Genomic DNA, 17,500 nt, shown 5'->3' with positions numbered 1-17,500 from the left:
GGTTTCAGATAACAAACTAGTAATGTATAACAAGACCATGGTAATGGAAGCAAGAGGGGAAAAGCTTACAGCACCTGGTATTCCCAGGTGGTCTCCCATCCAAGTACTAACCAGGCCAAACCCTGCTTAGCTTCCGAGATCAGACGAGATCGGGCGTTCTCAGGGTAGTGTGACCGTAAGCCATTGCAGAGCTCTCATCAAGACTACTTATGCAACTTCATCTATGTTGGGTTTCAGATAACAAACTAGTAATGTATAACAAGACCATGGTAATGGAAGCAAGAGGGGAAAAGCTTACAGCACCTGGTATTCCCAGGTGGTCTCCCATCCAAGTACTAACCAGGCCAAACCCTGCTTAGCTTCCGAGATCAGACGAGATCGGGCGTTCTCAGGGTAGTGTGACCGTAAGCCATTGCAGAGCTCTCATCAAGACTACTTATGCAACTTCATCTATGTTGGGTTTCAGATAACAAACTAGTAATGTATAACAAGACCATGGTAATGGAAGCAAGAGGGGAAAAGCTTACAGCACCTGGTATTCCCAGGTGGTCTCCCATCCAAGTACTAACCAGGCCAAACCCTGCTTAGCTTCCGAGATCAGACGAGATCGGGCGTTCTCAGGGTAGTGTGACCGTAAGCCATTGCAGAGCTCTCATCAAGACTACTTATGCAACTTCATCTATGTTGGGTTTCAGATAACAAACTAGTAATGTATAACAAGACCATGGTAATGGAAGCAAGAGGGGAAAAGCTTACAGCACCTGGTATTCCCAGGTGGTCTCCCATCCAAGTACTAACCAGGCCAAACCCTGCTTAGCTTCCGAGATCAGACGAGATCGGGCGTTCTCAGGGTAGTGTGACCGTAAGCCATTGCAGAGCTCTCATCAAGACTACTTATGCAACTTCATCTATGTTGGGTTTCAGATAACAAACTAGTAATGTATAACAAGACCATGGTAATGGAAGCAAGAGGGGAAAAGCTTACAGCACCTGGTATTCCCAGGTGGTCTCCCATCCAAGTACTAACCAGGCCAAACCCTGCTTAGCTTCCGAGATCAGACGAGATCTGGCGTTCTCAGGGTAGTGTGACCGTAAGCCATTGCAGAGCTCTCATCAAGACTACTTATGCAACTTCATCTATGTTGGGTTTCAGATAACAAACTAGTAATGTATAACAAGACCATGGTAATGGAAGCAAGAGGGGAAAAGCTTACAGCACCTGGTATTCCCAGGTGGTCTCCCATCCAAGTACTAACCAGGCCAAACCCTGCTTAGCTTCCGAGATCAGACGAGATCGGGCGTTCTCCGGGTAGTGTGACCGTAAGCCACTGCAGAGCTCTCATCAAGACTACTTATGCAACTTCATCTATGTTGGGTTTCAGATAACAAACTAGTAATGTATAACAAGACCATGGTAATGGAAGCAAGAGGGGAAAAGCTTACAGCACCTGGTATTCCCAGGTGGTCTCCCATCCAAGTACTAACCAGGCCAAACCCTGCTTAGCTTCCGAGATCAGACGAGATCGGGCGTTCTCAGGGTAGTGTGACCGTAAGCCATTGCAGAGCTCTCATCAAGACTACTTATGCAACTTCATCTATGTTGGGTTTCAGATAACAAACTAGTAATGTATAACAAGACCATGGTAATGGAAGCAAGAGGGGAAAAGCTTACAGCACCTGGTATTCCCAGGTGGTCTCCCATCCAAGTACTAACCAGGCCAAACCCTGCTTAGCTTCCGAGATCAGACGAGATCGGGCGTTCTCAGGGTAGTGTGACCGTAAGCCATTGCAGAGCTCTCATCAAGACTACTTATGCAACTTCATCTATGTTGGGTTTCAGATAACAAACTAGTAATGTATAACGAGACCATGGTAATGGAAGCAAGAGGGGAAAAGTTTACAGCACCTGGTATTCCCAGGTGGTCTCCCATCCAAGTACTAACCACGCCAAACCCTGCTTAGCTTCCGAGATCAGACGAGATCGGGCGTTCTCAGGGTAGTGTGACCGTAAGCCATTGCAGAGCTCTCATCAAGACTACTTATGCAACTTCATCTATGTTGGGTTTCAGATAACAAACTAGTAATGTATAACAAGACCATGGTAATGGAAGCAAGAGGGGAAAAGCTTACAGCACCTGGTATTCCCAGGTGGTCTCCCATCCAAGTACTAACCAGGCCAAACCCTGCTTAGCTTCCGAGATCAGACGAGATCGGGCGTTCTCAGGGTAGTGTGACCGTAAGCCATTGCAGAGCTCTCATCAAGACTACTTATGCAACTTCATCTATGTTGGGTTTCAGATAACAAACTAGTAATGTATAACAAGACCATGGTAATGGAAGCAAGAGGGGAAAAGCTTACAGCACCTGGTATTCCCAGGTGGTCTCCCAACCAAGTACTAACCAGGCCAAACCCTGCTTAGCTTCCGAGATCAGACGAGATCGGGCGTTCTCAGGGTAGTGTGACCGTAAGCCATTGCAGAGCTCTCATCAAGACTACTTATGCAACTTCATCTATGTTGGGTTTCAGATAACAAACTAGTAATGTATAACAAGACCATGGTAATGGAAGCAAGAGGGGAAAAGCTTACAGCACCTGGTATTCCCAGGTGGTCTCCCATCCAAGTACTAACCAGGCCAAACCCTGCTTAGCTTCCGAGATCAGACGAGATCGGGCGTTCTCAGGGTAGTGTGACCGTAAGCCATTGCAGAGCTCTCATCAAGACTACTTATGCAACTTCATCTATGTTGGGTTTCAGATAACAAACTAGTAATGTATAACAAGACCATGGTAATGGAAGCAAGAGGGGAAAAGCTTACAGCACCTGGTATTCCCAGGTGGTCTCCCATCCAAGTACTAACCAGGCCAAACCCTGCTTAGCTTCCGAGATCAGACGAGATCGGGCGTTCTCAGGGTAGTGTGACCGTAAGCCATTGCAGAGCTCTCATCAAGACTACTTATGCAACTTCATCTATGTTGGGTTTCAGATTACAAACTAGTAATGTATAACAAGACCATGGTAATGGAAGCAAGAGGGGAAAAGCTTACAGCACCTGGTATTCCCAGGTGGTCTCCCATCCAAGTACTAACCATGCCAAACCCTGCTTAGCTTCCGAGATCAGACGAGATCGGGCGTTCTCAGGGTAGTGTGACCGTAAGCCATTGCAGAGCTCTCATCAAGACTACTTATGCAACTTCATCTATGTTGGGTTTCAGACAACAAACTAGTAATGTATAACAAGACCATGGTAATGGAAGCAAGAGGGGAAAAGCTTACAGCACCTGGTATTCCCAGGTGGTCTCCCATCCAAGTACTAACCAGGCCAAACCCTGCTTAGCTTCCGAGATCAGACGAGATCGGGCGTTCTCAGGGTAGTGTGACCGTAAGCCATTGCAGAGCTCTCATCAAGACTACTTATGCAACTTCATCTATGTTGGGTTTCAGATTACAAACTAGTAATGTATAACAAGACCATGGTAATGGAAGCAAGAGGGGAAAAGCTTACAGCACCTGGTATTCCCAGGTGGTCTCCCATCCAAGTACTAACCAGGCCAAACCCTGCTTAGCTTCCGAGATCAGACGAGATCGGGCGTTCTCAGGGTAGTGTGACCGTAAGCCATTGCAGAGCTCTCATCAAGACTACTTATGCAACTTCATCTATGTTGGGTTTCAGATAACAAACTAGTAATGTATAACAAGACCATGGTAATGGAAGCAAGAGGGGAAAAGCTTACAGCACCTGGTATTCCCAGGTGGTCTCCCATCCAAGTACTAACCAGGCCAAACCCTGCTTAGCTTCCGAGATCAGACGAGATCGGGCGTTCTCAGGGTAGTGTGACCGTAAGCCATTGCAGAGCTCTCATCAAGACTACTTATGCAACTTCATCTATGTTGGGTTTCAGATAACAAACTAGTAATGTATAACAAGACCATGGTAATGGAAGCAAGAGGGGAAAAGCTTACAGCACCTGGTATTCCCAGGTGGTCTCCCATCCAAGTACTAACCAGGCCAAACCCTGCTTAGCTTCCGAGATCAGACGAGATCGGGCGTTCTCAGGGTAGTGTGACCGTAAGCCATTGCAGAGCTCTCATCAAGACTACTTATGCAACTTCATCTATGTTGGGTTTCAGATAACAAACTAGTAATGTATAACAAGACCTTGGTAATGGAAGCAAGAGGGGAAAAGCTTACAGCACCTGGTATTCCCAGGTGGTCTCCCATCCAAGTACTTACCAGGCCAAACCCTGCTTAGCTTCCGAGATCAGACGAGATCGGGCGTTCTCAGGGTAGTGTGACCGTAAGCCATTGCAGAGCTCTCATCAAGACTACTTATGCAACTTCATCTATGTTGGGTTTCAGATAACAAACTAGTAATGTATAACAAGACCATGGTAATGGAAGCAAGAGGGGAAAAGCTTACAGCACCTGGTATTCCCAGGTGGTCTCCCATCAAAGTACTAACCAGGCCAAACCCTGCTTAGCTTCCGAGATCAGACGAGATCGGGCGTTCTCAGGGTAGTGTGACCGTAAGCCATTGCAGAGCTCTCATCAAGACTACTTATGCAACTTCATCTATGTTGGGTTTCAGACAACAAACTAGTAATGTATAACAAGACCATGGTAATGGAAGCAAGAGGGGAAAAGCTTACAGCACCTGGTATTCCCAGGTGGTCTCCCATCCAAGTACTAACCAGGCCAAACCCTGCTTAGCTTCCGAGATCAGACGAGATCGGGCGTTCTCAGGGTAGTGTGACCGTAAGCCATTGCAGAGCTCTCATCAAGACTACTTATGCAACTTCATCTATGTTGGGTTTCAGATAACAAACTAGTAATGTATAACAAGACCATGGTAATGGAAGCAAGAGGGGAAAAGCTTACAGCACCTGGTATTCCCAGGTGGTCTCCCATCCAAGTACTAACCGGGCCAAACCCTGCTTAGCTTCCGAGATCAGACGAGATCGGGCGTTCTCAGGGTAGTGTGACCGTAAGCTATTGCAGACCTCTCATCAAGACTACTTATGCAACTTCATCTATGTTGGGTTTCAGATAACAAACTAGTAATGTATAACAAGACCATGGTAATGGAAGCAAGAGGGGAAAAGCTTACAGCACCTGGTATTCCCAGGTGGTCTCCCATCCAAGTACTAACCAGGCCAAACCCTGCTTAGCTTCCGAGATCAGACGAGATCGGGCGTTCTCAGGGTAGTGTGACCGTAAGCCATTGCAGAGCTCTCATCAAGACTACTTATGCAACTTCATCTATGTTGGGTTTCAGATAACAAACTAGTAATGTATAACAAGACCATGGTAATGGAAGCAAGAGGGGAAAAGCTTACAGCACCTGGTATTCCCAGGTGGTCTCCCATCCAAGTACTAACCATGCCAAACCCTGCTTAGCTTCCGAGATCAGACGAGATCGGGCGTTCTCAGGGTAGTGTGACCGTAAGCCATTGCAGAGCTCTCATCAAGACTACTTATGCAACTTCATCTATGTTGGGTTTCAGATAACAAACTAGTAATGTATAACAAGACCATGGTAATGGAAGCAAGAGGGGAAAAGCTTACAGCACCTGGTATTCCCAGGTGGTCTCCCATCCAAGTACTAACCAGGCCAAACCCTGCTTAGCTTCCGAGATCAGACGAGATCGGGCGTTCTCAGGGTAGTGTGACCGTAAGCCATTGCAGAGCTCTCATCAAGACTACTTATGCAACTTCATCTATGTTGGGTTTCAGATAACAAACTAGTAATGTATAACAAGACCATGGTAATGGAAGCAAGAGGGGAAAAGCTTACAGCACCTGGTATTCCCAGGTGGTCTCCCATCCAAGTACTAACCAGGCCAAACCCTGCTTAGCTTCCGAGATCAGACGAGATCGGGCGTTCTCAGGGTAGTGTGACCGTAAGCCATTGCAGAGCTCTCATCAAGACTACTTATGCAACTTCATCTATGTTGGGTTTCAGATAACAAACTAGTAATGTATAACAAGACCATGGTAATGGAAGCAAGAGGGGAAAAGCTTACAGCACCTGGTATTCCCAGGTGGTCTCCCATCCAAGTACTAACCAGGCCAAACCCTGCTTAGCTTCCGAGATCAGACGAGATCGGGCGTTCTCAGGGTAGTGTGATCGTAAGCCATTGCAGAGCTCTCATCAAGACTACTTATGCAACTTCATCTATGTTGGGTTTCAGATAACAAACTAGTAATGTATAACAAGACCATGGTAATGGAAGCAAGAGGGGAAAAGCTTACAGCACCTGGTATTCCCAGGTGGTCTCCCATCCAAGTACTAACCAGGCCAAACCGTGCTTAGCTTCCGAGATCAGACGAGATCGGGCGTTCTCAGGGTAGTGTGACCGTAAGCCATTGCAGAGCTCTCATCAAGACTACTTATGCAACTTCATCTATGTTGGGTTTCAGATAACAAACTAGTAATGTATAACAAGACCATGGTAATGGAAGCAAGAGGGGAAAAGCTTACAGCACCTGGTATTCCCAGGTGGTCTCCCATCCAAGTACTAACCAGGCCAAACCCTGCTTAGCTTCCGAGATCAGACGAGATCGGGCGTTCTCAGGGTAGTGTGCCCGTAAGACATTGCAGAGTTCTCATCAAGACTACTTATGCAACTTCATCTATGTTGGGTTTCAGATAACAAACTAGTAATGTATAACAAGACCATGGTAATGGAAGCAAGAGGGGAAAAGCTTACAGCACCTGGTATTCCCAGGTGGTCTCCCATCTAAGTACTAACCAGGCCAAACCCTGCTTAGCTTCCGAGATCAGACGAGATCGGGCGTTCTCAGGGTAGTGTGACCGTAAGCCATTGCAGAGCTCTCATCAAGACTACTTATGCAACTTCATCTATGTTGGGTTTCAGATAACAAACTAGTAATGTATAACAAGACCATGGTAATGGAAGCAAGAGGGGAAAAGCTTACAGCACCTGGTATTCCCAGGTGGTCTCCCATCCAAGTACTAACCAGGCCAAACCCTGCTGAGCTTCCGAGATCAGACGAGATCGGGCGTTCTCAGGGTAGTGTGACCGTAAGCCATTGCAGAGCTCTCATCAAGACTACTTATGCAACTTCATCTATGTTGGGTTTCAGATAACAAACTAGTAATGTATAACAAGACCATGGTAATGGAAGCAAGAGGGGAAAAGCTTACAGCACCTGGTATTCCCAGGTGGTCTCCCATCCAAGTACTAACCAGGCCAAACCCTGCTTAGCTTCCGAGATCAGACGAGATCGGGCGTTCTCAGGGTAGTGTGACCGTAAGCCATTGCAGAGCTCTCATCAAGACTACTTATGCAACTTCATCTATGTTGGGTTTCAGATTACAAACTAGTAATGTATAACAAGACCATGGTAATGGAAGCAAGAGGGGAAAAGCTTACAGCACCTGGTATTCCCAGGTGGTCTCCCATCCAAGTACTAGCCAGGCCAAACCCTGCTTAGCCTCCAAGATCAGACGAGATCGGGCGTTCTCAGGGTAGTGTGACCGTAAGCCATTGCAGAGCTCTCATCAAGACTACTTATGCAACTTCATCTATGTTGGGTTTCAGATAACAAACTAGTAATGTATAACAAGACCATGGTAATGGAAGCAAGAGGGGAAAAGCTTACAGCACCTGGTATTCCCAGGTGGTCTCCCATCCAAGTACTAACCAGGCCAAACCCTGCTTAGCTTCCGAGATCAGACGAGATCGGGCGTTCTCATGGCATTGTGACCGTAAGCCTTTGCAGAGCTCTCATCAAGACTACTTATGCAACTTCATCTATGTTGGGTTTCAGATAACAAACTAGTAATGTATAACAAGACCATGGTAATGGAAGCAAGAGGGGGAGGGCCTGGTTAGTACTTGGATGGGAGACCACCTGGGAATACCAGGTGCTGTAAGCTTTTCCCCTCTTGCTTCCATTACCATGGTCTTGTTATACATTACTAGTTTGTTATCTGAAACCCAACATAGATGAAGTTGTATAAGTAGTCTTGATGAGAGCTCTGCAATGGCTTACGGTCACACTACCCTGAGAACGTCTGATCTCGGAAGCTAAGCAGGGTTTGGCCTGGTTAGTACTTGGATGGGAGACCACCTGGGAATACCAGGTGCTGTAAGCTTTTCCCCTCTTGCTTCCATTACCATGGTCTTGTTATACATTACTAGTTTGTTATCTGAAACCCAACATAGATGAAGTTGCATAAGTAGTCTTGATGAGAGGTCTGCAATGGCTTACGGTCACACTACCCTGAGAACGCCCGATCTCGTCTGATCTCGGAAGCTAAGCAGGGTTTGGCCTGGTTAGTACTTGGATGGGAGACCACCTGGGAATACCAGGTGCTGTAAGCTTTTCCCCTCTTGCTTCCATTACCATGGTCTTGTTATACATTACTAGTTTGTTATCTGAAACCCAACATAGATGAAGTTGCATAAGTAGTCTTGATGAGAGCTCTGCAATGGATTACGGTCACACTACCCTGAGAACGCCCGATCTCGTCTGATCTTGGAAGCTAAGCAGGGTTTGGCTTTGTTAGTACTTGGATGGGAGACCACCTGGGAATACCAGGTGCTGTAAGCTTTTCCCCTCTTGCTTCCATTACCATGGTCTTGTTATACATTACTAGTTTGTTATCTGAAACCCAACATAGATGAAGTTGCATAAGTAGTCTTGATGAGAGCTCTGCAATGGCTTACGGTCACACTACCCTGAGAACGCCCGATCTCGTCTGATCTCGGAAGCTAAGCAGGGTTTGGCTTGGTTAGTACTTGGATGGGAGACCACCTGGGAATACCAGGTGCTGTAAGCTTTTCCCCTCTTGCTTCCATTACCATGGTCTTGTTATACATTACTAGTTTGTTATCTGAAACCCAACATAGATGAAGTTGCATAAGTAGTCTTGATGAGAGCTCTGCAATGGCTTACGGTCACACTACCCTGAGAACGCCCGACCTCGTCTGATCTCGGAAGCTAAGCAGGGTTTGGCCTGGTTAGTACTTGGATGGGAGACCACCTGGGAATACCAGGTGCTGTAAGCTTTTCCCCTCTTGCTTCCATTACCATGGTCTTGTTATACATTACTAGTTTGTTATCTGAAACCCAACATAGATGAAGTTGCATAAGTAGTCTTGATGAGAGCTCTGCAATGGCTTACGGTCACACTACCCTGAGAACGCCCGATCTCGTCTGATCTCGGAAGCTAAGCAGGGTTTGGCCTGGTTAGTACTTGGATGGGAGACCACCTGGGAATACCAGGTGCTGTAAGCTTTTCCCCTGTTGCTTCCATTACCATGGTCTTGTTATACATTACTAGTTTGTTATCTGAAACCCAACATAGATGAAGTTGCATAAGTAGTCTTGATGAGAGCTCTGCAATGGCTTACGGTCACACTACCCTGAGAACGCCCGATCTCGTCTGATCTCGGAAGCTAAGCAGGTTTTGGCCTGGTTAGTACTTGGATGGGAGACCACCTGGGAATACCAGGTGCTGTAAGCTTTTCCCCTCTTGCTTCCATTACCATGGTCTTGTTATACATTACTAGTTTGTTATCTGAAACCCAACATAGATGAAGTTGCATAAGTAGTCTTGATGAGAGCTCTGCAATGGCTTACGGTCACACTACCCTGAGAACGCCCGATCTCGTCTGATCTCGGAAGCTAAGCAGGGTTTGGCCTGGTTAGTACTTGGATGGGAGACCACCTGGGAATACCAGGTGCTGTAAGCTTTTCCCCTCTTGCTTCCATTACCATGGTCTTGTTATACATTACTAGTTTGTTATCTGAAACCCAACATAGATGAAGTTGCATAAGTAGTCTTGATGAGAGCTCTGCAATGGCTTACGGTCACACTACCCTGAGAACGCCCGATCTCGTCTGATCTCGGAAGCTAAGCAGGGTTTGGCCTGGTTAGTACTTGGATGGGAGACCACCTGGGAATACCAGGTGCTGTAAGCTTTTCCCCTCTTGCTTCCATTACCATGGTCTTGTTATACATTACTAGTTTGTTATCTGAAACCCAACATAGATGAAGTTGCATAAGTAGTCTTGATGAGAGCTCTGCAATGGCTTACGGTCACACTACCCTGAGAACGCCCGATCTCGTCTGATCTCGGAAGCTAAGCAGGGTTTGGCCTGGTTAGTACTTGGATGGGAGACCACCTGGGAATACCAGGTGCTGTAAGCTTTTCCCCTCTTGCTTCCATTACCATGGTCTTGTTATACATTACTAGTTTGTTATCTGAAACCCAACATAGATGAAGTTGCATAAGTAGTCTTGATGAGAGCTCTGCAATGGCTTACGGTCACACTACCCTGAGAACGCCCGATCTCGTCTGATCTCGGAAGCTAAGCAGGGTTTGGCCTGGTTAGTACTTGGATGGGAGACCACCTGGGAATACCAGGTGCTGTAAGCTTTTCCCCTCTTGCTTCCATTACCATGGTCTTGTTATACATTACTAGTTTGTTATCTGAAACCCAACATAGATGAAGTTGCATAAGTAGTCTTGATGAGAGCTCTGCAACGGCTTACGGTCACACTACCCTGAGAACGCCCGATCTTGTCTGATCTCGGAAGCTAAGCAGGGTTTGGCCTGGTTAGTACTTGGATGGGAGACCACCTGGGAATACCAGGTGCTGTAAGCTTTTCCCCTCTTGCTTCCATTACCATGGTCTTGTTATACATTACTAGTTTGTTATCTGAAACCCAACATAGATGAAGTTGCATAAGTAGTCTTGATGAGAGCTCTGCAATGGCTTACGGTCACACTACCCTTAGAACGCCCGATCTCGTCTGATCTCGGAAGCTAAGCAGGGTTTGGCCTGGTTAGTACTTGGATGGGAGACCACCTGGGAATACCAGGTGCTGTAAGCTTTTCCCCTCTTGCTTCCATTACCATGGTCTTGTTATACATTATTAGTTTGTTATCTGAAACCCAACATAGATGAAGTTGCATAAGTAGTCTTGATGAGAGCTCTGCAATGGCTTACGGTCACACTACCCTGAGAACGCCCGATCTCGTCTGATCTCGGAAGCTAAGCAGGGTTTGGCCTGGTTAGTACTTGGATGGGAGACCACCTGGGAATACCAGGTGCTGTAAGCTTTTCCCCTCTTGCTTCCATTACCATGGTCTTGTTATACATTACTAGTTTGTTATCTGAAACCCAACATAGATGAAGTTGCATAAGTAGTCTTGATGAGAGCTCTGCAATGGCTTACGGTCACACTACCCTGAGAACGCCCGATCTCGTCTGATCTCGGAAGCTAAGCAGGGTTTGGCTTGGTTAGTACTTGGATGGGAGACCACCTGGGAATACCAGGTGCTGTAAGCTTTTCCCCTCTTGCTTCCATTACCATGGTCTTGTTATACATTACTACTTTGTTATCTGAAACCCAACATAGATGAAGTTGCATAAGTAGTCTTGATGAGAGCTCTGCAATGGCTTACGGTCACACTACCCTGAGAACGCCCGATATCGTCTGATCTCGGAAGCTAAGCAGGGTTTGGCTTGGTTAGTACTTGGATGGGAGACCACCTGGGAATACCAGGTGCTGTAAGCTTTTCCCCTCTTGCTTCCATTACCATGGTCTTGTTATACATTACTAGTTTGTTATCTGAAACCCAACATAGATGAAGTTGCATAAGTAGTCTTGATGAGAGCTCTGCAATGGCTTACGGTCACACTACCCTGAGAACGCCCGATCTCGTCTGATCTCGGAAGCTAAGCAGGGTTTGGCCTGGTTAGTACTTGGATGGGAGACCACCTGGGAATACCAGGTGCTGTAAGCTTTTCCCCTCTTGCTTCCATTACCATGGTCTTGTTATACATTACTAGTTTGTTATCTGAAACCCAACATAGATGAAGTTGCATAAGTAGTCTTGATGAGAGCTCTGCAATGGCTTACGGTCACACTACCCTGAGAACGCCCGATCTCGTCTGATCTCGGAAGCTAAGCAGGGTTTGGCCTGGTTAGTACTTGGATGGGAGACCACCTGGGAATACCAGGTGCTGTAAGCTTTTCCCCTCTTGCTTCCATTACCATGGTCTTGTTATACATTACTAGTTTGTTATCTGAAACCCAACATAGATGAAGTTGCATAAGTAGTCTTGATGAGAGCTCTGCAATGGCTTACGGTCACACTACCCTGAGAACGCCCGATCTCGTCTGATCTCGGAAGCTAAGCAGGGTTTGGCCTGGTTAGTACTTGGATGGGAGACCACCTGGGAATACCAGGTGCTGTAAGCTTTTCCCCTCTTGCTTCCATTACCATGGTCTTGTTATACATTACATGATGTTATGTAATAACAAAAGTTTGGGAGAAGGACCACGCCCGAACTCTACGTTCTAACTCCACCCCGTATCAATCAACCGTCCTATAAATACCTCCCCTAACTAACTACCTCTCGTGACGAAAACTTCGCAACAGTCGAATCTGCCGCACCCGCCTGCTAGCATTAGCTTGTTCTCCGTCATGGACCTTTAACTCACCGCCTCCGACGAGGACCTCTTCCCTCCTGGCCAGCCTGTCTCCACTCCTGCTCCACCTCGCCGGGCTCGTCGTCTGAATTCCGTAATCTCCATTCCGGCTACTCCTGGTTCTACTCCGGCTACTGCTTATTCTTCCTCCCGGGTCGGTCGTCCTCACCAGTGCACCCCCGGATCTCGGCACTCCCGCCACTCTTCTCCCCCTTCCCCTACTCCACCTCGCCGGGCTCGTCGTCTGAATTCCGTAATCTCCATTCCGGCTACTCCTGGTTCTACTCCGGCTACTGCTTATTCTTCCTCCCGGGTCGGTCGTCCTCACCAGTGCACCCCCGGATCTCGGCACTCCCGCCGCTCTTCTCCCCCTTCCCCTACTCCACCTCGCCGGGCTCGTCGTCTGAATTCCGTAATCTCCATTCCGACTACTCCTGTTCTACTCCGGCTACTGCTTATTCTTCCTCCCGGGTCGGTCGTCCTCACCAGTGCACCCCCGGATCTCGGCACTCCCGCCGCTCTTCTACCCCTTCCCCTACTCCTCCTGCGCGGGCTCGCCGCTCCGGACGCCCGTCTTCCTCGGCCGGCCTCGCCGGCCCTGGGCCCCTCTCTCGCATGTCCGATTGGACTGTTGTTAAGCTGCAGCGGGTTTTTGAAGGGCCGCGGCGTCCCTTTCCCCCGTTCTGCTCCAAAAGCGGAACTTTTCACTGGACCTCTGAACAGCGCACATGAGCCGCACCGGCGTCGCGGCCTGATGACGTCACCCGCTCAACTCGCTGCCGCTGCAGCTCTCGCGCCCCTGGCGCGGCACCAAATTCGCCTCAGCGCCTCGTCTCTCGTCTCTCTCGTCTCTCTTCCCCTCTGTCGTCCAACTCCCCCTCCTTCTGTCGATCAACTCCCCCTCCCTCAGTCGTCCAACTCCCCCTCCCTCAGTCGTCCAACTCCCCCTCCCTCAGTCGTCCAACTCCCCCTCCCTCAGTCGTCCAACTCCCCCTCGCCGCTGCTGCAGCTCTCGCACCCCTGGCGCGGCACCAACTTCGCCTCAGCGCCTCGTTTCTCTCGTCTCTCTCGTTTCCCTCTTCCCCTCAGTCGTTCGAACCCCCTCTCTGTCATCCTCCTTCTCCATTTCTGCGTTCCTCCTGCTGTTCTCCAACAGTGTTGCCAACTTGCCAACGTAGTTTGTTTTGTTATTGAGAGTTTACATGAACACACATGCTCTTCAGTTTCTCCTCAGCGAGCAGCAGGTGCTGCCGCGAGCCCCGCCCACGACACTCACAGCGCAGTCTCAGTCAGACCACACACTCACACCGCTCTTCAAACACGCTGCAACGAACTGCGCATACCTAAAGCCGCTGCTGACTGTCAAAAAAAAAAAAAAAAAAAAAAAAAAAATCATGTAATTTACGTTAAAATGGAGTTATTTTCGGAAGTCTCTGCCTATTTGTAAAACCAACAGACGTAGTCCATTTGTTAGTTCATTTGTAACATTTCTAACATTCAAGGGGTTTTAATCACAAGTTGCAGCCAATGGCTACTTTCCTTACTGAGCAGTTGGCAACACTATTCTCCAACCCGTCCCTTCCAGCCAGCCTTTCTCCTTCCTTTACTCCGTCAATTCTCTCCCCGCCTCCTCTCTCGCCGTTTCTCACCGGGCTGCAGCACCCGCTCAGCTCCTAGCTGGAGCTTCATGACCTTCATTCTCCATCTACAGGGCCGCCCCCTCTCAGCTCGCGCTGTGGTTCATCTCCACCACTGGAACCCTGCTACATTCCAAGACGCCCGGATCTGGAACTTCATTGACGTGTGTTTGCGGGACGAAGCTCCCCATCCCGCGATGGGCCTGGCTGTCTAAGGCTGACGTGGTTTCGGCTTTCAAAATCCTCCCTCTCCATCCTGACTCCTGGCGCCTTTTCAGAGTCCGTTTTTCAGTTCACCTTGCTTTCGGGTGCAAACTAACCCCAAACTTCGACTCCTTTGCTAAGGCGCTCTGCTGGATTTGCATTTCTTCTACGCCAACGCAGCTTCCAGCTCTTTCGATATTAAGCTATTCACAGATGCCGCTCCTTCCTCTGGTCGCTTCTGCTTGGCCGGAGAACTTCATCTGCGCTGCCGCGCGATTCTTCTGCGCTCTCTGGACTTATATGCGGTCCTCGTCGCTGCCCTCCTTTGGGGACATGAATGGTCAGGAAAATCAATTTTACTCCATTCAGACAATCTCGCCGCGGTCCACATCAACAAAAGTCGATCAAAATCGCTAGACATAATGCCTTTTATCCGTCGCCTCACTTGGCACTCCATTAAGCATCAGTTTATAATTAAAGCTGTCCACATCCCAGGTTTATCCAACTCTATTGCTGACTCTCTTTCTCGCTTTCAATTCCAGAAATTCAGATCCTTGGCTCCGCATGCAGACTGCAACCCAACGCCGGTACCTCCATTTTCACTAACTACACTACACCTAACCCCCGTCTGAACGAACTAATCCTCCAAGCACAACAAACCATCCTTTCAGCCGTTTCCCCACAGACACTCTCTACTTACTGGTCAAGCTGGAAAGCATACAAAAATTTCCACTCCACACATAATATATCTTTCCCTTCTCATCATCCATCCGTAATAGCAGCTTATATTACTTTCATTCACACTCAACATTCAGCCCGTTCCTCATCACTCAGAGTCCATCTGGCAGCAATCAATTTTTTCACTAAACTAATTACTGGCATACCACACCCTTCCTCTAATCACCCTCAAATTTCCCTTCTCCTGAAAGGAATCCAAAAATCAGAAACTCCATCCTCACACGAACGAGCTCCCATCTCACCAGAAATCCTCCATCGTTGCATTCAAACCCTCCGATCAGGCTTTTACCCTCCGACAACATCCTCCAGGCTCCAATCGCTATTTCTCCTGGCATACTTCGGATTCCTCAGATGCTCAGAATTCACTTCACTAAAAAATCTCCCTCAACTCCTTTTCATACCCCCTCATATCAGATCTCAGCATCCTGGACTCGGATACTCTCACCTTTAAAATCAAGCAAAGCAAAACTGACCAACTTGGCAAAACCACGATCCTCCATCTGTTTAAACTTGACTCACCCCTCAGCCCGTGCGAACCACTCGTCCACCACCTAAATCTCCGGCTCTCTCAACAAGCTTCGGATACTCTGTTCACTACGGAATCTGGTAGTATAATCACAAGGCACTGGTTCCACACACATTTCCGCCGCATCCTTTCAGTCAACGGTTACTCACCAGACCAATTCTCCGCCCACTCATTCCGCATCGGTGCAGCATCCAACGCCTCCAGACAAGGAATCCCCGAGCACGTCATCAAGCTTCTCGGACGGTGGTCTTCTCAGGCGTACCACTTATACATCCGTTCCAAACCAGACGATTTGAGACAGGCTCATCTCAAACTAGCTTCATTATAAGCTCCATATTTTGGGGATATAACTGCACGCTTCTTCAGCACGCAGTTCAGGACTCCAGCCCAAATTTCCCCGAGTTCCCTCCCCTTTTTTCTTCCTCCTTTTCTACTTCTATAAGGCGTGGTCCGCACTTAGCAAAATGATGTTATGTAATAACAAAAGTTTGGGAGAAGGACCACGCCCGAACTCTACGTTCTAACTCCACCCCGTATCAATCAACCGTCCTATAAATACCTCCCCTAACTAACTACCTCTCGTGACGAAAACTTCGCAACCCACCTCCTCCCCAACAACCCCCTTTTTTCTACTCTTCCACTTCTCATTAAATAAAAAGGGGGGGATATAACTGCACGCTTCTTCAGCACGCAGTTCAGAACTCCAGCCCAAATTTCCCCGAGTTCCCTCCCCTTTTTTCTTCCTCCTTTTCTACTTCTATAAGGCGTGGTCCGCACTTAGCAAATAGTTTGTTATCTGAAACCCAACATAGATGAAGTTGCATAAGTAGTCTTGATGAGAGCTCTGCAATGGCTTACGGTCACACTACCCTGAGAACGCCCGATCTCGTCTGATCTCGGAAGCTAAGCAGGGTTTGGCCTGGTTAGTACTTGGATGGGAGACCACCTGGGAATACCAGGTGCTGTAAGCTTTTCCCCTCTTGCTTCCATTACCATGGTCTTGTTATACATTACTAGTTTGTTATCTGAAACCCAACATAGATGAAGTTGCATAAGTAGTCTTGATGAGAGCTCTGCAATGGCTTACGGTCACACTACCCTGAGAACGCCCGATCTCGTCTGATCTCGGAAGCTAAGCAGGGTTTGGCCTGGTTAGTACTTGGATGGGAGACCACCTGGGAATACCAGGTGCTGTAAGCTTTTCCCCTCTTGCTTCCATTACCATGGTCTTGTTATACATTACTAGTTTGTTATCTGAAACCCAACATAGATGAAGTTGCATAAGTAGTCTTGATGAGAGCTCTGCAATGGCTTACGGTCACACTACCCTGAGAACGCCCGATCTCGTCTGATCTCGGAAGCTAAGCAGGGTTTGGCCTGGTTAGTACTTGGATGGGAGACCACCTGGGAATACCAGGTGCTGTAAGCTTTTCCTCTCTTGCTTCCATTACCATGGTCTTGTTATACATTACTAGTTTGTTATCTGAAACCCAACATAGATGAAGTTGCATAAGTAGTCTTGATGAGAGCTCTGCAATGGCTTACGGTCACACTACCCTGAGAACGCCCGATCTCGTCTGATCTCGGAAGCTAAGCAGGGTTTGGCCTGGTTAGTACTTGGATGGGAGACCACCTGGGAATACCAGGTGCTGTAAGCTTTTCCCCTCTTGCTTCCATTACCATGGTCTTGTTATACATTACTAGTTTGTTATCTGAAACCCAACATAGATGAAGTTGCATAAGTAGTCTTGATGAGAGCTCTGCAATGGCTTACGGTCACACTACCCTGAGAACGCCCGATCTCGTCTGATCTCGGAAGCTAAGCAGGGTTTGGCCTGGTTAGTACTTGGATGGGAGACCACCTGGGAATACCAGGTGCTGTAAGCTTTTCCCCTCTTGCTTCCATTACCATGGTCTTGT

The 17,500-nt window shown here is 47.9% G+C and overlaps 56 non-coding genes and 2 pseudogenes across 56 annotated transcripts; 24 read left to right on the top strand and 34 right to left on the bottom strand.

Annotated features, from left to right (window-relative positions):
* Positions 1 to 62: 62 nt before the first annotated feature.
* LOC125781399 (5S ribosomal RNA) lies at positions 63 to 181 on the bottom strand. Its single transcript, XR_007424630.1, has one exon. It is a non-coding gene; the product is annotated as a 5S ribosomal RNA (ribosomal RNA).
* A 110-nt stretch (positions 182 to 291) lies between these two features.
* LOC125781398 (5S ribosomal RNA) lies at positions 292 to 410 on the bottom strand. Its single transcript, XR_007424629.1, has one exon. It is a non-coding gene; the product is annotated as a 5S ribosomal RNA (ribosomal RNA).
* A 110-nt stretch (positions 411 to 520) lies between these two features.
* LOC125781397 (5S ribosomal RNA) lies at positions 521 to 639 on the bottom strand. The gene has a single exon (XR_007424628.1). It is a non-coding gene; the product is annotated as a 5S ribosomal RNA (ribosomal RNA).
* Positions 640 to 749: 110 nt separating this feature from the next.
* LOC125781396 (5S ribosomal RNA) lies at positions 750 to 868 on the bottom strand. The gene has a single exon (XR_007424627.1). It is a non-coding gene; the product is annotated as a 5S ribosomal RNA (ribosomal RNA).
* A 110-nt stretch (positions 869 to 978) lies between these two features.
* Positions 979 to 1,097, bottom strand: LOC125781354 (5S ribosomal RNA). Its single transcript, XR_007424586.1, has one exon. It is a non-coding gene; the product is annotated as a 5S ribosomal RNA (ribosomal RNA).
* A 110-nt stretch (positions 1,098 to 1,207) lies between these two features.
* On the bottom strand, positions 1,208 to 1,326 carry LOC125781352 (5S ribosomal RNA). Its single transcript, XR_007424583.1, has one exon. It is a non-coding gene; the product is annotated as a 5S ribosomal RNA (ribosomal RNA).
* A 110-nt stretch (positions 1,327 to 1,436) lies between these two features.
* On the bottom strand, positions 1,437 to 1,555 carry LOC125781395 (5S ribosomal RNA). The gene has a single exon (XR_007424626.1). It is a non-coding gene; the product is annotated as a 5S ribosomal RNA (ribosomal RNA).
* Positions 1,556 to 1,665: 110 nt separating this feature from the next.
* Positions 1,666 to 1,784, bottom strand: LOC125781394 (5S ribosomal RNA). The gene has a single exon (XR_007424625.1). It is a non-coding gene; the product is annotated as a 5S ribosomal RNA (ribosomal RNA).
* Positions 1,785 to 1,894: 110 nt separating this feature from the next.
* LOC125781363 (5S ribosomal RNA) lies at positions 1,895 to 2,013 on the bottom strand. Its single transcript, XR_007424596.1, has one exon. It is a non-coding gene; the product is annotated as a 5S ribosomal RNA (ribosomal RNA).
* A 110-nt stretch (positions 2,014 to 2,123) lies between these two features.
* LOC125781393 (5S ribosomal RNA) lies at positions 2,124 to 2,242 on the bottom strand. The gene has a single exon (XR_007424624.1). It is a non-coding gene; the product is annotated as a 5S ribosomal RNA (ribosomal RNA).
* A 110-nt stretch (positions 2,243 to 2,352) lies between these two features.
* LOC125781413 (5S ribosomal RNA) lies at positions 2,353 to 2,471 on the bottom strand. Its single transcript, XR_007424643.1, has one exon. It is a non-coding gene; the product is annotated as a 5S ribosomal RNA (ribosomal RNA).
* A 110-nt stretch (positions 2,472 to 2,581) lies between these two features.
* LOC125781392 (5S ribosomal RNA) lies at positions 2,582 to 2,700 on the bottom strand. The gene has a single exon (XR_007424623.1). It is a non-coding gene; the product is annotated as a 5S ribosomal RNA (ribosomal RNA).
* Positions 2,701 to 2,810: 110 nt separating this feature from the next.
* On the bottom strand, positions 2,811 to 2,929 carry LOC125781390 (5S ribosomal RNA). The gene has a single exon (XR_007424621.1). It is a non-coding gene; the product is annotated as a 5S ribosomal RNA (ribosomal RNA).
* Positions 2,930 to 3,039: 110 nt separating this feature from the next.
* Positions 3,040 to 3,158, bottom strand: LOC125781358 (5S ribosomal RNA). The gene has a single exon (XR_007424590.1). It is a non-coding gene; the product is annotated as a 5S ribosomal RNA (ribosomal RNA).
* Positions 3,159 to 3,268: 110 nt separating this feature from the next.
* On the bottom strand, positions 3,269 to 3,387 carry LOC125781389 (5S ribosomal RNA). Its single transcript, XR_007424620.1, has one exon. It is a non-coding gene; the product is annotated as a 5S ribosomal RNA (ribosomal RNA).
* Positions 3,388 to 3,497: 110 nt separating this feature from the next.
* LOC125781388 (5S ribosomal RNA) lies at positions 3,498 to 3,616 on the bottom strand. Its single transcript, XR_007424619.1, has one exon. It is a non-coding gene; the product is annotated as a 5S ribosomal RNA (ribosomal RNA).
* Positions 3,617 to 3,726: 110 nt separating this feature from the next.
* LOC125781387 (5S ribosomal RNA) lies at positions 3,727 to 3,845 on the bottom strand. The gene has a single exon (XR_007424618.1). It is a non-coding gene; the product is annotated as a 5S ribosomal RNA (ribosomal RNA).
* A 110-nt stretch (positions 3,846 to 3,955) lies between these two features.
* Positions 3,956 to 4,074, bottom strand: LOC125781386 (5S ribosomal RNA). The gene has a single exon (XR_007424617.1). It is a non-coding gene; the product is annotated as a 5S ribosomal RNA (ribosomal RNA).
* Positions 4,075 to 4,184: 110 nt separating this feature from the next.
* LOC125781411 (5S ribosomal RNA) lies at positions 4,185 to 4,303 on the bottom strand. The gene has a single exon (XR_007424641.1). It is a non-coding gene; the product is annotated as a 5S ribosomal RNA (ribosomal RNA).
* Positions 4,304 to 4,413: 110 nt separating this feature from the next.
* On the bottom strand, positions 4,414 to 4,532 carry LOC125781409 (5S ribosomal RNA). Its single transcript, XR_007424639.1, has one exon. It is a non-coding gene; the product is annotated as a 5S ribosomal RNA (ribosomal RNA).
* A 110-nt stretch (positions 4,533 to 4,642) lies between these two features.
* Positions 4,643 to 4,761, bottom strand: LOC125781385 (5S ribosomal RNA). Its single transcript, XR_007424616.1, has one exon. It is a non-coding gene; the product is annotated as a 5S ribosomal RNA (ribosomal RNA).
* Positions 4,762 to 4,871: 110 nt separating this feature from the next.
* On the bottom strand, positions 4,872 to 4,990 carry LOC125781407 (5S ribosomal RNA). The gene has a single exon (XR_007424637.1). It is a non-coding gene; the product is annotated as a 5S ribosomal RNA (ribosomal RNA).
* Positions 4,991 to 5,100: 110 nt separating this feature from the next.
* LOC125781384 (5S ribosomal RNA) lies at positions 5,101 to 5,219 on the bottom strand. The gene has a single exon (XR_007424615.1). It is a non-coding gene; the product is annotated as a 5S ribosomal RNA (ribosomal RNA).
* Positions 5,220 to 5,329: 110 nt separating this feature from the next.
* On the bottom strand, positions 5,330 to 5,448 carry LOC125781357 (5S ribosomal RNA). The gene has a single exon (XR_007424589.1). It is a non-coding gene; the product is annotated as a 5S ribosomal RNA (ribosomal RNA).
* Positions 5,449 to 5,558: 110 nt separating this feature from the next.
* On the bottom strand, positions 5,559 to 5,677 carry LOC125781383 (5S ribosomal RNA). The gene has a single exon (XR_007424614.1). It is a non-coding gene; the product is annotated as a 5S ribosomal RNA (ribosomal RNA).
* A 110-nt stretch (positions 5,678 to 5,787) lies between these two features.
* On the bottom strand, positions 5,788 to 5,906 carry LOC125781382 (5S ribosomal RNA). Its single transcript, XR_007424613.1, has one exon. It is a non-coding gene; the product is annotated as a 5S ribosomal RNA (ribosomal RNA).
* Positions 5,907 to 6,016: 110 nt separating this feature from the next.
* LOC125781419 (5S ribosomal RNA) lies at positions 6,017 to 6,135 on the bottom strand. Its single transcript, XR_007424649.1, has one exon. It is a non-coding gene; the product is annotated as a 5S ribosomal RNA (ribosomal RNA).
* Positions 6,136 to 6,245: 110 nt separating this feature from the next.
* Positions 6,246 to 6,364, bottom strand: LOC125781350 (5S ribosomal RNA). Its single transcript, XR_007424581.1, has one exon. It is a non-coding gene; the product is annotated as a 5S ribosomal RNA (ribosomal RNA).
* A 110-nt stretch (positions 6,365 to 6,474) lies between these two features.
* LOC125781360 (5S ribosomal RNA) lies at positions 6,475 to 6,593 on the bottom strand. The gene has a single exon (XR_007424593.1). It is a non-coding gene; the product is annotated as a 5S ribosomal RNA (ribosomal RNA).
* Positions 6,594 to 6,703: 110 nt separating this feature from the next.
* On the bottom strand, positions 6,704 to 6,822 carry LOC125781410 (5S ribosomal RNA). The gene has a single exon (XR_007424640.1). It is a non-coding gene; the product is annotated as a 5S ribosomal RNA (ribosomal RNA).
* A 110-nt stretch (positions 6,823 to 6,932) lies between these two features.
* Positions 6,933 to 7,051, bottom strand: LOC125781359 (5S ribosomal RNA). Its single transcript, XR_007424592.1, has one exon. It is a non-coding gene; the product is annotated as a 5S ribosomal RNA (ribosomal RNA).
* Positions 7,052 to 7,161: 110 nt separating this feature from the next.
* On the bottom strand, positions 7,162 to 7,280 carry LOC125781381 (5S ribosomal RNA). Its single transcript, XR_007424612.1, has one exon. It is a non-coding gene; the product is annotated as a 5S ribosomal RNA (ribosomal RNA).
* Positions 7,281 to 7,390: 110 nt separating this feature from the next.
* On the bottom strand, positions 7,391 to 7,509 carry LOC125781362 (5S ribosomal RNA). Its single transcript, XR_007424595.1, has one exon. It is a non-coding gene; the product is annotated as a 5S ribosomal RNA (ribosomal RNA).
* A 110-nt stretch (positions 7,510 to 7,619) lies between these two features.
* LOC125781365 (5S ribosomal RNA) lies at positions 7,620 to 7,738 on the bottom strand. The gene has a single exon (XR_007424598.1). It is a non-coding gene; the product is annotated as a 5S ribosomal RNA (ribosomal RNA).
* Positions 7,739 to 8,013: 275 nt separating this feature from the next.
* On the top strand, positions 8,014 to 8,122 carry LOC125781368 (5S ribosomal RNA; annotated as a pseudogene).
* Positions 8,123 to 8,232: 110 nt separating this feature from the next.
* On the top strand, positions 8,233 to 8,351 carry LOC125781379 (5S ribosomal RNA). Its single transcript, XR_007424610.1, has one exon. It is a non-coding gene; the product is annotated as a 5S ribosomal RNA (ribosomal RNA).
* A 110-nt stretch (positions 8,352 to 8,461) lies between these two features.
* Positions 8,462 to 8,580, top strand: LOC125781367 (5S ribosomal RNA; annotated as a pseudogene).
* A 110-nt stretch (positions 8,581 to 8,690) lies between these two features.
* LOC125781417 (5S ribosomal RNA) lies at positions 8,691 to 8,809 on the top strand. Its single transcript, XR_007424647.1, has one exon. It is a non-coding gene; the product is annotated as a 5S ribosomal RNA (ribosomal RNA).
* Positions 8,810 to 8,919: 110 nt separating this feature from the next.
* Positions 8,920 to 9,038, top strand: LOC125781351 (5S ribosomal RNA). Its single transcript, XR_007424582.1, has one exon. It is a non-coding gene; the product is annotated as a 5S ribosomal RNA (ribosomal RNA).
* Positions 9,039 to 9,148: 110 nt separating this feature from the next.
* On the top strand, positions 9,149 to 9,267 carry LOC125781378 (5S ribosomal RNA). Its single transcript, XR_007424609.1, has one exon. It is a non-coding gene; the product is annotated as a 5S ribosomal RNA (ribosomal RNA).
* A 110-nt stretch (positions 9,268 to 9,377) lies between these two features.
* Positions 9,378 to 9,496, top strand: LOC125781356 (5S ribosomal RNA). Its single transcript, XR_007424588.1, has one exon. It is a non-coding gene; the product is annotated as a 5S ribosomal RNA (ribosomal RNA).
* Positions 9,497 to 9,606: 110 nt separating this feature from the next.
* Positions 9,607 to 9,725, top strand: LOC125781377 (5S ribosomal RNA). Its single transcript, XR_007424608.1, has one exon. It is a non-coding gene; the product is annotated as a 5S ribosomal RNA (ribosomal RNA).
* A 110-nt stretch (positions 9,726 to 9,835) lies between these two features.
* On the top strand, positions 9,836 to 9,954 carry LOC125781376 (5S ribosomal RNA). Its single transcript, XR_007424607.1, has one exon. It is a non-coding gene; the product is annotated as a 5S ribosomal RNA (ribosomal RNA).
* Positions 9,955 to 10,064: 110 nt separating this feature from the next.
* On the top strand, positions 10,065 to 10,183 carry LOC125781375 (5S ribosomal RNA). The gene has a single exon (XR_007424606.1). It is a non-coding gene; the product is annotated as a 5S ribosomal RNA (ribosomal RNA).
* A 110-nt stretch (positions 10,184 to 10,293) lies between these two features.
* Positions 10,294 to 10,412, top strand: LOC125781374 (5S ribosomal RNA). Its single transcript, XR_007424605.1, has one exon. It is a non-coding gene; the product is annotated as a 5S ribosomal RNA (ribosomal RNA).
* Positions 10,413 to 10,522: 110 nt separating this feature from the next.
* On the top strand, positions 10,523 to 10,641 carry LOC125781353 (5S ribosomal RNA). The gene has a single exon (XR_007424584.1). It is a non-coding gene; the product is annotated as a 5S ribosomal RNA (ribosomal RNA).
* A 110-nt stretch (positions 10,642 to 10,751) lies between these two features.
* On the top strand, positions 10,752 to 10,870 carry LOC125781415 (5S ribosomal RNA). The gene has a single exon (XR_007424645.1). It is a non-coding gene; the product is annotated as a 5S ribosomal RNA (ribosomal RNA).
* A 110-nt stretch (positions 10,871 to 10,980) lies between these two features.
* On the top strand, positions 10,981 to 11,099 carry LOC125781373 (5S ribosomal RNA). Its single transcript, XR_007424604.1, has one exon. It is a non-coding gene; the product is annotated as a 5S ribosomal RNA (ribosomal RNA).
* A 110-nt stretch (positions 11,100 to 11,209) lies between these two features.
* On the top strand, positions 11,210 to 11,328 carry LOC125781416 (5S ribosomal RNA). Its single transcript, XR_007424646.1, has one exon. It is a non-coding gene; the product is annotated as a 5S ribosomal RNA (ribosomal RNA).
* A 110-nt stretch (positions 11,329 to 11,438) lies between these two features.
* LOC125781364 (5S ribosomal RNA) lies at positions 11,439 to 11,557 on the top strand. Its single transcript, XR_007424597.1, has one exon. It is a non-coding gene; the product is annotated as a 5S ribosomal RNA (ribosomal RNA).
* A 110-nt stretch (positions 11,558 to 11,667) lies between these two features.
* Positions 11,668 to 11,786, top strand: LOC125781372 (5S ribosomal RNA). The gene has a single exon (XR_007424603.1). It is a non-coding gene; the product is annotated as a 5S ribosomal RNA (ribosomal RNA).
* Positions 11,787 to 11,896: 110 nt separating this feature from the next.
* Positions 11,897 to 12,015, top strand: LOC125781366 (5S ribosomal RNA). The gene has a single exon (XR_007424599.1). It is a non-coding gene; the product is annotated as a 5S ribosomal RNA (ribosomal RNA).
* Positions 12,016 to 12,125: 110 nt separating this feature from the next.
* LOC125781355 (5S ribosomal RNA) lies at positions 12,126 to 12,244 on the top strand. The gene has a single exon (XR_007424587.1). It is a non-coding gene; the product is annotated as a 5S ribosomal RNA (ribosomal RNA).
* Positions 12,245 to 16,432: 4,188 nt separating this feature from the next.
* On the top strand, positions 16,433 to 16,551 carry LOC125781414 (5S ribosomal RNA). The gene has a single exon (XR_007424644.1). It is a non-coding gene; the product is annotated as a 5S ribosomal RNA (ribosomal RNA).
* A 110-nt stretch (positions 16,552 to 16,661) lies between these two features.
* Positions 16,662 to 16,780, top strand: LOC125781403 (5S ribosomal RNA). Its single transcript, XR_007424633.1, has one exon. It is a non-coding gene; the product is annotated as a 5S ribosomal RNA (ribosomal RNA).
* Positions 16,781 to 16,890: 110 nt separating this feature from the next.
* Positions 16,891 to 17,009, top strand: LOC125781391 (5S ribosomal RNA). The gene has a single exon (XR_007424622.1). It is a non-coding gene; the product is annotated as a 5S ribosomal RNA (ribosomal RNA).
* A 110-nt stretch (positions 17,010 to 17,119) lies between these two features.
* LOC125781380 (5S ribosomal RNA) lies at positions 17,120 to 17,238 on the top strand. The gene has a single exon (XR_007424611.1). It is a non-coding gene; the product is annotated as a 5S ribosomal RNA (ribosomal RNA).
* A 110-nt stretch (positions 17,239 to 17,348) lies between these two features.
* On the top strand, positions 17,349 to 17,467 carry LOC125781349 (5S ribosomal RNA). Its single transcript, XR_007424580.1, has one exon. It is a non-coding gene; the product is annotated as a 5S ribosomal RNA (ribosomal RNA).
* Positions 17,468 to 17,500: the final 33 nt, after the last annotated feature.

Source organism: Astyanax mexicanus, chromosome 15 (genome assembly GCF_023375975.1).
Source record: "Astyanax mexicanus isolate ESR-SI-001 chromosome 15, AstMex3_surface, whole genome shotgun sequence".
NCBI classification, from domain to species: Eukaryota; Metazoa; Chordata; class Actinopteri; order Characiformes; family Acestrorhamphidae; genus Astyanax; species Astyanax mexicanus.
This window is presented reverse-complemented; position numbering and strand designations above follow the sequence as displayed.